Here is a 15,062-nt window from a genome sequence, read left to right as displayed (position 1 = left end):
GGGCTTCTGTTGCATACCACAAGGACGTCTGGTCAGCCAAAGTTCCCCTGAAGATCAAAATTTTCGCTTGGCAGCTCATCCTCGATAGACTACCCTCTAGCAAGCAAATCGCGACGCGCCACGGCCCTGCCTCGGGTAATTGCGCCCTATGTGGCCACATGGAAGATGCGGGTCATATTTTCTTCGCTTGCTCCCTTGCAAAATTCGCTTGGAGTGCCATCCGTGAGATTCTCGACTGTAACTGGAACCCTGGGAACTTCCCACAGTTCCATGCTATTCTCTCCAGCCTTGCGGGAAGGGCCCGTAGGCTGTTGTGGTTTCTCTTTCTCGCCCAATCATGGGCCCTGTGGAACATTCGTAATAAACTCACTATTGAAAAGAAAGTTATTAACCACCCCGCTAACGTGATTTTCAAAACTGCTCTCTTTATACAGCTATGGAGCGGCAAGGCAAAGCCAAGCGACCGGGAGGGCCTCCGGTGGTTGGAGAACAAGCTGAGGGAGCTATACGCCGCCGTGAGACCAGGACAACCAAGCCAGTGAAGACTTAGTTTCTCTTGTTCCTGGAGTCTGCCCCTGCACTTTCTTTGTATCGTCTGGTTACCCGTGTTTTCTTCTAGTTTGTCGTTCCGTTTGGCTAAGCTGTATGCCGCAGCATTGTAAAACTTGTTGAACCTGAGGGCTTTATTAATTTAAAGTCGGGCACGCTGTTGCCTTTTATCTAAAAAAAAAGTACCCATATTCTACCCATTCATTAATTCAAGCATAAGACACAAATATAGTTTTATACCCATGGGTCTACCCATACCATACCCATTTATACTGACATGTGGATCTATGCTCCTAAATGGACAAGTTATTTACCGTGTGAACCTTAAGTTGTCATCAATTATCAATTTGCTGTACTTGTCTAATCTTGTTGACTTATGACTTATGAGTATGTGAATTCTAAATTTTGATAATTGTCAACTCAACTACCTGTTATTGAGTTAAGATAATTTTTTTTTGTCAAATGTGCTATCACTGAATGTAAAATTATGAATAACTTGAGTAATATATATCTACCCATTGGGTACCCAATGGATACAGGTATCCGTTGGGTACGGGTACGTGTAGAGTTTCATACCCATAGGTATAGCTATGGGTAGAACTTTCTAGAGAAAATTCCTTATATGACACTCCCTTAAACTGAGATTCCTTATTTGACACTAGATAAAAATTTCTTCCCTATATGACACTATGTGTAAATTTTGTTCCCAATATGACACTCCAGTGCATTTTGTTGACCAACGGTGTTAAGGAGGGACATGAAAAGACCATTTTACCCCTAGTGATAATTTAGTCACTGACGACACACTTCAGTTCCCCAGAATTAATTCTAGAAAATTGAAATATTGGGCAAAAGCTTTCCTGTTTTTTGATGCCACGTCTCATACAATGCGTATATATCTCACACAATTCATATATCCATGTGAAACACATCAGTAGTAGTTCACATACGGGTTCACAAATGAGATCAAATCAACATGAACCGAAGAACACAAAATTCCTCTGAAAGTAACAATTACATAAAAAGAAACCATACGACAATCACAAGCTGACCCATATTTTGCTTCATGTGCTCATTGCATGGCTCCTACATCTATTTTTCAGCAAACATCTGTGAAATCAGAGAGAAATTCGTGGAAGACACTCACCCTTCTTGCCATGCTGAACCTGCATCCATGCCCAACATTGCAGTCCTGACTTGGCCGCTCTCTGCAGTGCCGTGCCTTGGCCTCCCTCTGCCGACCTGCCTTGGCCGTCCTCCGCCCTTCCCTGGCCGCCCTCCACTGCCCTTCCTTCGACGCCCTCCGCCCTGCCTAGGTCACCGACTCACCGTCCAGAAGGCCGCCTCACTCGCAGTCCGCTGCCGAAATTGGTGCGCCCGCCGCAGCCGCGCCATGGCTGTCCTCCGCTGCGGGGCCTGGTCCGCGACCCGCTGCCGCGCCATGGCCCATGGCCCCCGATCTCACGCCTCCGTGGCCACTACGAGCCGGGCCACGGCCGCCGCGCCGGTAAGGGTTCCAAACTTCCAATCGGGGTACGGGAGCCGGGCGAGGAAAAGGGGAGTACCAGGCGAGTCAGACTGATAAATTTTTCCGTCAATACACAGGCAGAGTCGGAGAGGGTACCTTGGTCCATCCGCAAAAAATATGACGGGAAAACTTGACGGAACCAACGGCAGTGTCATATAAGGCAAAATAATTACACAAAGTATCATATAGGGAAGCAAATTTTGAGCAGTGTCAAATAAGGAACCTCTTTTTAAGGGAGTGTCATATAAGGAATTTTCTCAACTTTCTACCATTAACTATAAAGTGTATGATATTGCTTTACCCTACCCATATACCCTACCCATTGCCCTCCTTAGTGCAAACTGCACACGCTACCAATATGCAATACTGGTGGCGTAGCACTGCACGCTACTATTAGTTAGGAGAGTAGTGGCGTGTCATGCAAGGCCACGCTGCCAGTGTGTCGCAGAGTAGCAACATGTCGAATCTGTTATGTTACTGATACAAGTTAACTACCTGTGCATTGCTATGGTTCTTCGAGTTTTTTTCTTGTCACACATGCAAAACATAATATACATGATAATTCAGTGTATTTAAAGAGATAAAAAATCATAATTTTATATCTTATGCATAGAAACCAACCACCCAGAATTTATGTACTATTGACTAAGTTTTTCCACTTCGCCAATGGTTTCAAGTAATAATTTTCAAGTAATAAATTATGACGATTTTACAACAAATCGTCACAAATGGAGCGTCACAAATCAACACATTTCTTGTAGTCTTGCGTGACGATGTTAGGCCTCAAAGTCATCATGATATGCTTCACCTAGGTCATGTCGCTCCCTCAGTCCGTCACATTACCAAATTGAAAAGTAGAAATATGTTTATTGAAAGATTAAATTTTCTAACATAGGCTAAATTGATGGTGTTTACAATCTGTATAGATAACCTTTTTAGGTCTCTAGCAACCGCTTGCTTGAGGGTAGTCCTCTAGCTAAATTGCAAACACACAAGATGGCTAATAGATCTTAACCATGCACCAGAAGGCTATCATGTCTGGAAGTGGTTGCACTTTTACAGCTTAGTGGTTATCGTTTTCGTTTCGCTCGTGAGGCGGTGGGGTTCCAGCCAGACCCTCGGTTTCGACCTTTTTTCTGGAAGGAGGGAGGGGATGATGATGGTGCGCATGGCTCAGAGGAGGACAAGCAGGATGAGGCCTCTGCTGATGCGGCGCCGGAGGTTGCTGGTATGGATGTTGATGGACATCCTCCGACGCATTCTGGCACATCGGCGGTGCAGTCTACGCAGGTGGCGTTGACTCCTTTCAACCACTCGCCGATGACGGATAGAGGACGGCAGATTGTGGCTCGTGCTAGAGTCGAGTCGCCACACCTGGTCGCCTCTCCCCCCGTGGCTCCACGGGAGCCCTCACCCTCCAGAGTTCGGATCTTTATGCAGGGTCGCACTCGTCCGGTCTCCGTTCCACCGCGGGTGCAGCAGCCACTGACTCCGTCTCCTACGCCTCAGACGGTTTCAGTGGTGCCGCCGACGTCGGTGGTGCAGCAGCCCGCTGCATCATCGCTGCATGCGCAGCTGACCGTGGGGTCTCCTCGCGCGCCGGGGTCGACCGAGGAGCGGTCGGCGCCGCTGACCCACCGGGCCGAGCCGCAGCCGACCACGGCACCGCCGCTGCAGCCTGTTGGGGGGCCCACGCTGCCGGTGCAGCAGGGCGCCACGACGTTATCTTCACCGGGGCAGGCGGTCTCGGAGGCCGCCACGCAGGGAGGCCGGGTGGAGGTGCTGCCCGAATCTTCTCCGCCTCTACCGCGTCCGAGTGTCGCAGTGGTGGAGGAGATGCGGGACCTTGAGCAGTGGACTCCGAGGACCACGCCTACTATGGCGGTTAGGTCTTTCGAGTCTGCGGCTCCGCCGGCTTCCTCGTCGCCACCGTCTGCTCCGCCGTCTACCTCCACGCCGCCGGCCAAGGCGGGAGAGATACAGGGGGCTTCTTCACCCGCTACCCCTGTATCGGCGGCTCCTACTTCACCAGCTGGTTCTCCGCCACGCTCGCCCACTTCTTCGCCAGCCTCCTTGCAGCAGCCTTCACCCACGGTCCCTCCTCCAGTCGTTCAGCCGACGGTGAGGAGGAGTGGGAGGTTTGCTCTTTCGGAGGATGGGGCGGGGGCGACGGATGAGGATGTCATGCAGAGAGCCATGCGACGCAAGGCGGAGATGAACCTCGACACGGCAGGTATTAAACAACCGTCTAAGTCATTTGTTTCTTTTTCAGATACTCGTATTTCTTCTAATTTGAGTAGCCTAGGGGTTTCCTTGGGTTCTCGGTCTGATGAGATATCTGTTTCGGCTAATGTGTTGAGACAAACGGAGCTTGACCGTTTAACGGTTGTTCCGAATGTCTCCACTGGGCCTGAAACGGCAATTATAGACGATGATGATGATGATGACATCCTAGATGGTCAAATTCTCTCAGCTATAATTGGCAACATTTCAGAAGTTGATTTAGAACACGCGGAGCTTAGTTCTGATTTACAAGCATCCGAACGTGCTTCTCGATCATCGGCTGGAAAGAAATCTCGTAGGTATGGCAAGAACTCTAAATCTAAAATAGTTTCTCGATGAATGGCATGTTCCGGAATAGCAGATGTCTTCGTGACTTGGCTAAGCATTCCCACATTGCTGATGGTTGTAGAGATTATGATTTAGATTTTCTTGCTATATCGGAGACGGGTAGGCGAAATTTCTCTCAAAGTTTTCTCGACCGTTTGTCAGGCGGGATTAACTTTCAGTGGTTTTCTCGCCCGCCCCGTGGTAGGTCAGGGGGCATTTTACTTGGCGTCCGCATAGACACCATGACCGTTTTGGCTAGTTCTGATGGAGAGTACCACATTAAGCTCGACATTCAGAACAAAGCAGATGGTTTCACGTGGAGTCTGGTCGCTGTGTATGGTGCCGCCCAGGAAGTGTTTAAGGCTGACTTTTTACGTGAGTTGGTAAACCTTACAAAAGATAATCCTTACCCGATTTTAATCGGAGGTGATTTTAATTTGTTGAGGTTTCCTCATGAGAAAAGTAAAGGCCGTTTTGATGGTCATTGGCCTTTCTTGTTCAACGCTGTCATTGATAGCCTTGATTTAAGAGAGGTGTTTATGACTGGTCGACAGTTTACTTGGGCAAACAGCTTGCCGGAGCCCACCTACGAGAAACTAGATCGCGTGTTGATGGATACCGAATGGGAAAATAAATACCCTCGGGTGTCAGTCCGCGCACTAGAACGTATTGAAAAACTGTCTGACCACGCTCCCATCCTTTTAACCACCGGGAATCCCACACCCGTTTGTAAACGGCCGTTCAAATTTGAACTTGGCTGGTTATATCGAGAGGGATTTCATGATATGGTTAAAAGGGTTTGGGATAGACCGGTCGGAGGGAGTACGCCCATTTTGAGATGGAATAATAAAATGCGTTCTATGCGCAAACATCTCTCTGGTTGGGCTGCCCATACGGCTGGTATTCTTAAAAAAGAAAAGTCTCGCTTATCAAATGTGATTGATGAGCTTGAGGCTGTTGCGGAGATTAGACCCCTGTCTACACATGAGATTGAGCTTAAAAATCAATCCAATGAACAGATGGCGGGTCTTCTTCGCGAAGAGGAGCTCAAATGGTATCAACGATCCAAAGCTCAATTCATCTTGGAGGGAGACTCGAATACGCGGTATTTCCATGGCTTAGCTAATGGGAGACACCGGAAAAAACGTATTCACTCTCTTATTCAAGATGAAGGGTTGATTGAAGGCCATGAGCATCTCAAGTCTTACATTACTAATTATTATAAGGGTCTGTTTGGTCCTCCGGAGGAAAGTACTTTCTCTCTTAACGAGGACTTAACGGATGATATACCCTAAGTTTCTTTGGAAGAAAACGGCTTGCTAACCACACCTTATACTGAGGAAGAGGTTAAGAAGGCAGTTTTCCAAATGGAATGCAACAAAGCACCGGGTCCAGATGGGTTTCCAGCAGAGTTTTATCAAACATTCTGGGATACTATTAAATCGGACCTTCTAGATTTGTTCAGTGATTTACACATTGGACAACTAGAATTATTTCGTCTAAATTTTGGTGAAGTTATCTTGTTACCGAAAATTAATGAGGCAGAATCCAACAATATAGACCCATTTGCCTATTAAATGTAAGTTTCAAGATTTTCACGAAAGTGGCCACCATTAGACTTAATACGGTTGCGGATCATGTTGTTTTACCATCGCAGACAGCCTTTATGCAAGGACGTAATATCCTTGATGGAGTAGCGGTTTTGCATGAGACGGTACATGAGATGCATTCTAAGAAATTAAATGGGGTTATTTTAAAGCTTGATTTTGAGAAGGCGTATGATAAAGTTAAATGGTCTTTCCTTCAACAGACACTCAGGATGAAAGGCTTTTCGCCTGAGTGGCGAGCTCTAATTCATGATCTCGTGTATGGAGGTAGTGTTGCAATCCGGGTTAATGATGACACCGGTCACTACTTCCAAACACGAAAAGGGTTACGCCAAGGAGATCCGCTATCTCCGATGTTATTTAACATCGTAGCGGATATGTTGGCGGTACTCATAGAGAGAGCCAAGTCTGATGGTCAGATTGAAGGTGAGATTCCACATCTGGTTGATGGTGGTTTATCTATCCTTCAATACGCTGATGACACAATTCTTTTTATGGATCATGATCTTGAAAAAGCTCGAAATCTGAAATTAATTTTAGCAGCTTTTGAGCAATTATCAGGATTGAAAATTAACTTCCATAAAAGTGAATTGTTCTGCTTCGGTGATGCCCAAGACGATGTAGCTCTGTATACAGAGTTATTTGGTTGTGGGCAGGGCCAATTTCCGATTCGTTATTTGGGTATTCCGATTCACTATCGGAGACTGACAATTGCGGAATGGAAATTAGTGGAAGAAAGATTACAAAAATGCCTCAGTAGTTGGAAAGGTAAATTGTTGTCCCTGGGTGGAAGATTGGTACTCATTAATTCAGTACTAACTAATATGGTACTGTATATGCTATCATTCTTCATCCTACCAAAAGGAATTCTGCATAAACTCGATTATTATCGATCCAGATTCTTTTGGCAAGGGGGCAACGAGAAAAAGAAATATCGACTGGTTAAATGGAGTATAGTTTGTAGTCCCAAAGATCAAGGAGGGCTTGGAGTTCATGACCTGGAGGTCAAGAATTCAGCTCTTCTGGGTAAGTGGCTTTTTGTAAGGGTATTTCACCCTTATCCATTATTTTGGTAACGATGACACCGTGCTAAAGTATTTGGCCTAATATGTTTATAAGTACAATCTCAGGTATTAGGCAATGAGGCGTAAATGGTGTATCAAAGGAACAAGAAGGCTAAAGGTGACCCCCCATTTCAACAACAATCAAAAAGGGGTTACAGGAGAAATCCGGTCACCTGCCCGGTCCAACCGGGCCAGCAACCGGCCAGTCCGGCATGGTGGCCGGTCAACCGGGCGGCAACCGGGCTCCAAAGGAGGAGCCAGCAGTTCCGGTTTGCGCCCGGTCAACCGGGCTCTCGACCGGCGGGTCCGGTGCTCCGTCCGGTCCACCGGGCGGCAACCGGGCGCCAACCGGCCGCCAACCGGAGGAGCTCCAGACCAGCAAAAGGCGTCCGGTCATCGGCCCGGTCAGACCGGCCTCTCCGCCGGGCTGTCCGGCTCTGTGGCCCGGTCAGACCGGGTTCGTCGAGGAAAAGCTGAGGTGGCAAGTGGCAACGGCCATATTTCGAAGAACACTATAAATAGCCCTTCTCCTACCTCTAGACAGTCAGGCACTACACTACAAACTGTTCTTGAGCTCTCTCTCTCTTACTCCATTGCTAGAAACACCAAAAGCCTCAGATCTCCCTCCTCCTCCACCCAAACTCAAATCCCTCCGGGGAATCACTAGAGGAGGACCCGATCTACCGTTCTACCAAGCCAAATCTCATTCCCCCTTGTATTCATTGAGAAGCTTGCTTCCTAGGGTTCCTTGGAAACCCTAGGTAGGCAAGAGGAGTCCGGAAGCATCCGGCTGTGGATTTGCTCCGGCAAGATTGTGAAGGTTTGGAGGCTACCTCAAAGTCTACCACAAGTGAGTGAGCTATTCCTTCGTGGGATAGGCTCCGGAGAATAGGGTGAGCCTTCGTGGCGCGGGGAATCCTTCGTGGGACCTCCACTCCTCCAAACGTGACGTACCTTGTTGCAAAGCAAGGGAACACGGGAATACATCCTCGTCTCCGCGTGCTATCGGTTATCTCTAACCGAACTCCTTACTTGTGATTTAACTGCCTGTGAGAGCCTTCGTGCTTGAGTTAGTTGTATCCTCATATAGGTTGCTTCACCTAGTTTGCATTAGGCTCATCTTTATATTCCGCAAAGCCTAATATTGCAAAGAAAGAATTAAAATTTGTAGAAACCTATTCACCCCCCCTCTAGGTTTACCATCTCTATACTTTCAATTGGTATCGTAGCCTGACTCTTATTAAGGGCTTCACCGCCTTAAGAGTGAGATGGATAAACTCTTCGAGGGTCTAGATGAAGACTCTAACCTTTCGGTTAAAGAGATGAAATCTAGATTCTTGGTATATGAGGCCGAGAAGAAGAAAAAAGGAGGATGAGCTACAAAACCAAATGGCGTAAATGACTGCCATGCTTAAGAACCTAACTGCGGGTGGAACTTCTAGTGGGGCTTCGGCCTCTAAGGAGTCCTACCATGATGTTAACCATGACTATCCTAGAAACACTTCACCCATGCCTCATATAAACCATAGTGGGACCGTTCACCATTACGATGGAACTCACTTTCCACATTGGAAATCTGCTATGGAATCTCATATTCGCAGCTGCAGTGTGGAGCTATGGGAGCTCATTGTTCATGGACATCGGGAGCCACAAGATCCTACTCGGTTGACCTCCACCGAGTTCTACAACCGTCAACTCAATGCATCCGCACGTGACAAGATTAGAAGTGGCATCAACCGCAAGCTTCTTGATCAAGTCGATGACATTGTCTCCGCTAAAGAGTTGTGGGATCGGATCGTAGTACTCCAAGAGGGAACCGATTTGATCCAATCAGCTCTCTATGAGACCGCAAAGCAAGAGGCCTACCAATTCATGATTCGAGATGGAGAATCCATATTTGATGCCTATGCTAGGCTTGGTGCTCTGAAAGTAAGGGTCAAGGGTCTTGGTGTTGAGAAGTACAATGACGGATTTGAGATGAACGAAGCCTTCATAAAATCCAAGGTCATTGCTATGATTGCCGTCAAACAAGAAGACACCAACCTTGGACTCAACTTGCAAATCATGACCAAGAGTGCCGATCTCAACTCCGATGATCTAGTCTCCTATGTGGCCGCCAATGAAAGCATGGCCAAAGCCGGAAAGAGGCTCAAGGCAATGAACCGTGTTGATGAAGCCTCACACAACCATGAAGCTGCCACACAACCTTGCTCTCAAAGCTAGAGCCGACCATGAAAGCAAAGAAGACTATGAGATTGAAGAAGATGAAGAGATGACTTCAACTAGTGACATTGCTACCGACTTTGCTTTCTTTGCCAAGAAGTACAAGGCAAAGTTCCCAATGCTCCTCAATGACAAGAAGAAGAAGAGAACTTGCTACAATTGTGATGAAGATAACCACTTTGCAAATGAGTGCCCTTATGAGAAAAGGGTAGACAAGCCAAAGTTCATCAAAGGGGTCAAGCCAAGATTAAAGCCGAACCCAATCAACGATCGGTACAAGAAGAACAAGGGAAGAGCTTTTGTTGGGGCCGAGTACTTGTCCGATGAAGAAGAGGAAGATGAGGAGAAGGAGGCCGGAGTGGCCGGTTTAGCATACTCTAAGCCCGGTCACTCTTCACATATGACTACTCCAAAGATTACTCCACGGAGAATGATGTTGGCTCTTCCTTCATGGCAAGAACAACTCAAGATGATGACTCCGATGACTCTCCCTCCTCTCCAATCATTGGCTCTTGTCTTATGGCAAGGGAAACCAAGGTAATGGAACCTCCACCTTCCCTATCTAGTGTTCTTGATGATGAAAACGAAGATCAAGAAGAATTAACTATGCTTAAGGAACTCTATGATGTTAGATGCACCCTTCGTGGTGAAGCTCTTGTCAAGTTTGATTTCTTGATGGACTCACTCAAAGAAAAGGATGAGTCCATTGAGGAATTAGAATATCAATTGAATGAGAAGGAACGGAGATTCAATCTCCTAAGACAAGAGCTAAAAACCGAAAGGTGCATATCTCAAGGCCTTAAGCAACAAATTGAAACTTATGAACTTGATAAAGTTAAGGACCTAGAAACTATTGATAGGGCTCAATTATTGACCCAAGAGCTCAATGCTTCAAAGGAGGAACTTGAAGTTGCTCATGTTTCTCTCACTAGGGATCTTGACCACCTTGAAAGAGCTAACAAGCTTGTCAAGGATGAGCTCAAGAAACTTGGAGAGAATCATGATCTACTTCAAGAATCCTACAAAAAGGCTCTTGGATCAATGAAGGATCCCATTGATGTTGAAAAGCTTGCTTGTTCCTCCATTTCCTTTACTAGTGAGCATGCTAAACTTGTTGAGGAACATGTTCGTTTACAAGAGGAACTTTCTTTGCATGTTGAGACCAATGCATATCTTGAGTCCTTGGTGACCAAATATGGTCTTGACTATCATCCTAATGAATCTTCTTGTGAGCAAGCATCTATTCTTGAGGAAAATGTTAGGCTAACAAAGGAACTTGCAAAGTTCACCACCGCCAAGAACAAGATGGGATTGGATGACCTCTTGAGTAAGCAAAGGTCAAACAATCAAAAGTATGGACTTGGATATACTCCCAAGTCCCACAAGAAGAACAACTACAAGAAGGAGAAACTCGCTCAAGATAAGAACAAGAAGGTCACTAACAATGGCAAAGCCTCAAAGGGCAAAGCCACTAGTGGTGCCCACACGGGGCCAAACGATCACTATGCATTATTTGTTGATTATTATGGTGATGTCTATGCTAACTATATTGGCCCTCCTAATGGCTATGCTTATAGAGAGTACTCAATTTGGGTACCAAAAGATATTGTTGCCATTGCAAAGGAACCCATTAATCGATGGGTTACTAAATCCTCTACTTGATTTTGTAGGGGTATTCCTCCGGTGGTCCAAAATGGGTGTTTGATAGTGGATGCACCAATCATATGACCGGAGGAAAAGGTGTGCTTGATCAATTCATTGAAGATATCCACAAGAAGTCAAGCATTACCTTTGGTGACAACTCAAAGGGAAAGGTACTTGGGTATGGCAAGGTAGCAATCTCTAAGGACTTGTGCCTTGAGACGGTTATGCTTGTTGAACACCTTGGCTATAACTTACTTTCTATATATCATCTTGCCGATGCCGGTACAATTCATATTTCACTAAATATTATGTGCAAGTCTTTAGGAGTGACAATCTCAAATTGGTCCTTGTTGGATTTGTGGAGAACAACCTTTATGTGGTTGACCTCTCGAAAGAGAGCCCCTCCTTTTCCACATGTCTAATGGCGGCCAAGCATGACGAAGGATGGTTGTGGCATCGCCGCCTTGGTCATGTTAACATGAGGAATCTTAAACAACTCCTAAAGGGTGAGCATATTGTGGGACTAACCGGTGTTTCTTTTGAGAAAGATCGTGTTTGTAGTGCATGTGTAGCCTAAAGCAACTCAAGAAGAAGCATCCCATCAAGAGTATTGTTACCACATCTAGGCCTTTGGAGCTCCTTCATTTGGACCTCTTTGGGCCATCACATTATGATACTCTTGGTGGAAGCAAGTATGGACTTGTCATTGTTGATGATTACTCAAGATACTCTTGGGTCTTTCTCCTTAAGTCTAAGGACGAGACCCATAGAGAGTTCATCACCTTCGCCAAGAAAGCTCAACGTATGTATGAATCCGAGATCAAGGCAATTAGGACCGACAATGGCACCGAGTTCAAGAACTACACTATGCAAGAGTTTGTGGATGATGAGGGCATCAAGCATGAGTTTTCGGCGCCATACACCCCTCAAAAAAACGGCGTTGTTGAAAGGAAGAACCGGACTATCATTGAGATGGCAAGAACCATGTTGAGTGAATTCAACTCACCACACAACTATTCGGGAGAATCCCTCTCTACGGCCGTCCACTACTCCAACCGGCTCTTCCTCCGTCCCTCCACAACAAAACCCCATACGAGCTCCTTACCGGTAACAAGCCTAATGTCATGTATATTCGTGTCTTTGGATGCAAATGCCTTGTTAAGAACAACAAAGGAAAGCTCGGTAAATTTGAAACTAGAACCATAGAGGGTATATTTGTTGGATATGCGGAGAACTCTCACGCCTATAGATACTACAACCGGTCCTCCGGGACTATTGAAGTATCTTGTGACGTGGTGTTCTTGGAGGATAATGGCTCCCAAGTGGAGCAAGTTGTTCCATGTGTTGCAGGTAATGATGTTGATCCATCTAGTGCCATCAAGCATATGGGCATTGGACACATCCGGCCCATGGAGGTTCATAATGATGATCAAGATGATGGAGTAGATGTCTCAAGCACGCCACAAGTAGAGCCTAGCTCAACTCAAGCCGAACCATCAAGTGCAACTCAAGAACCACCCTCCACTCAAGATGAGTCTCAATCCGAAGAACAAGAAGAAGACCCTCATTCCATGGAGCAAGATCATGATGACGATCAAGAAACATCCTCAACTCATGATCAAGCTCAAGTGGTCCCTCATGATCAAGTACTAGCAAGAGATGAATTCATTGATCATGAAGGAACCATTCGGAAGATCAAGGCCGCTACAAGGGCAAGTGACATGAAAGTGGATCAAGTCCTTGGTAGCATCTCAAGAGGAGTGGTAACTCGTAGACACCATGCATTACTTATCACTTATTGTCAACATCATGCTTTTGTGTCTAGTTTTGAACCACTTAAGGTACATGAAGCCTTGGTCGATCCGGATTGGGTAATTGCCATGCAAGAAGAATTGGAGTGTTTCACTCGTAATGAAGTATGGTCTCTAGTTGAGAGACCCAAGGATCATCGCATCAATGTCATTGGGACCAAATGGGTATTCAAGAACAAGCAAGATGAGAATGGCATTGTTATACGAAACAAAGCAAGGTTAGTGGCGCAAGGGTTTGCCCAAATAGAAGGTATGGATTTTGAGGATACCTTTGCGCCGGTAGTCTGCCTTGAAGCTATTCGTCTTTTGCTTGCATTTGCATCTTTCCACAATTTCAAATTATATCAAATGGATGTGAAAAGTGCATTTTTGAATGGTCCCCTAAAAGAAACCGCATATGTGGCTCAACCCCGGGTTTCGAAGACCCATGCCGACCCAACCACGTGTATTTACTCCATAAGGCACTCTACGGTCTCAAGCAAGCTCCACGTGCTTGGTATGAGTTCCTTAGGGATTTCTTACTACATGATGGGTTTTGCATGGGTACGGTCGATTCCACCCTTTTCACCAAGCGGGTTAAAGGGGTGGCCTCTTTATATGTCAAATATATGTTGATGATATTATTTTTGGTGGAACTAACCCCAATCATAACAAAGCCTTTGAGCTATTGATGACTAGGAAATTTGAGATGTCCATGATGGGAGAGTTGAAGTTCTTTCTAGGCTTCCAAGTGAGGCAACTTGCAAAAGGCACCTTCATCTCTCAAGAAAAGTATGTGAAGGACATGCTCAAGAAATTCAACATGACCAATGCAAGTCCAATGAAGACACCCATGCCCGTAAAGGGGCAACTTGGTTCATGTGACGGTGAGAAGGATGTGGACATAAAGGTATACCGCTCCATGATAGGATCCTTACTCTACCTTTGTGCCTCTAGGCCGGATATCATGCTAAGTGTAGGGATGTGTGCTCGTTTTCAATCCGCTCCCAAGGAGAGCCATTTAGTGGCGGTCAAACGGATACTAAGATACCTTGTTCTCACTCCTACACTCGGGCTATGGTATCCAAAGGGGTCAACCTTTGAACTCATTGGCTATTCGGATTCCGATTGGGCCGGTGATAAGGTTGATCGGAAGTCTACTCTCCGGGCTTGCCAATTTATTGGCCGGTCATTGGTGAGTTGGTCATCCAAGAAACAAAACTCCACCGCCCTATCCACCGCCGAAGCCGAATACATATCCGCGGCATCTTGTTGCACTCAATTGTTATGGATGAAGCAAACCTTGAAAGACTATGGTGTGTCTCTTGGTATGGTGCCTCTTCTTTGTGACAATGAAAGTGCAATAAAGATCGCCAACAACCCGGTTCAACATTGTCGCACTAAACATATTGACATTCGCCATCACTTCCTACGTGATCATGTTGCCAATAAGGATATTGATCTCACTCATGTGGGAACAACCTACCAATTGGCGGATATTTTCACTAAGCCTTTGGATGAAGCCCGCTTTGTTAACTTGAGAGGAGAACTTGGTATTCTTGATCCTAAAAACTTGGATTGATTAACTTCTTGCACTATATTCTTGCATTTATCTTGCTATCTAGCTTAGAGGCATAGCACATATGGGGATAGTCATCTTACCATATCTTGGTATGATGCATACCTATGTGTGCAACATAAATAGACCCAATGTCATTATATGTACCCAAGCATGTCTCTTCGTGGTCACATGACATTTGCGCTTTCACATAGGGGGAGTACTCCCCCGCCCCTCATTGAGCTTTCATTACACATTGATTTGACTATATAAGGCCCAATGATCTTAGTGCGAGCATCATTTCCAAAATAACTTATGATTCTTGATATACACTTCGAATCATGCCCATTGTTGCTATTCACATCTTGTTTGGATTTTCTCTCCAATGGGTATGCCTAGAGAACTCTGTGTTTCCAACCCCATGTCTATGCTCATCTCATCATCATCTATCTATCTATATGTACATGTCATCATTTGAGCACTTACACA

The sequence above is a fragment of the Lolium perenne genome, chromosome 7 (assembly GCF_019359855.2).
Source record: "Lolium perenne isolate Kyuss_39 chromosome 7, Kyuss_2.0, whole genome shotgun sequence".
NCBI lineage: Eukaryota > Viridiplantae > Streptophyta > Magnoliopsida > Poales > Poaceae > Lolium > Lolium perenne.
The sequence above is the reverse complement of the archived record's forward strand: the minus strand, read 5'-3'. Positions refer to the sequence as shown.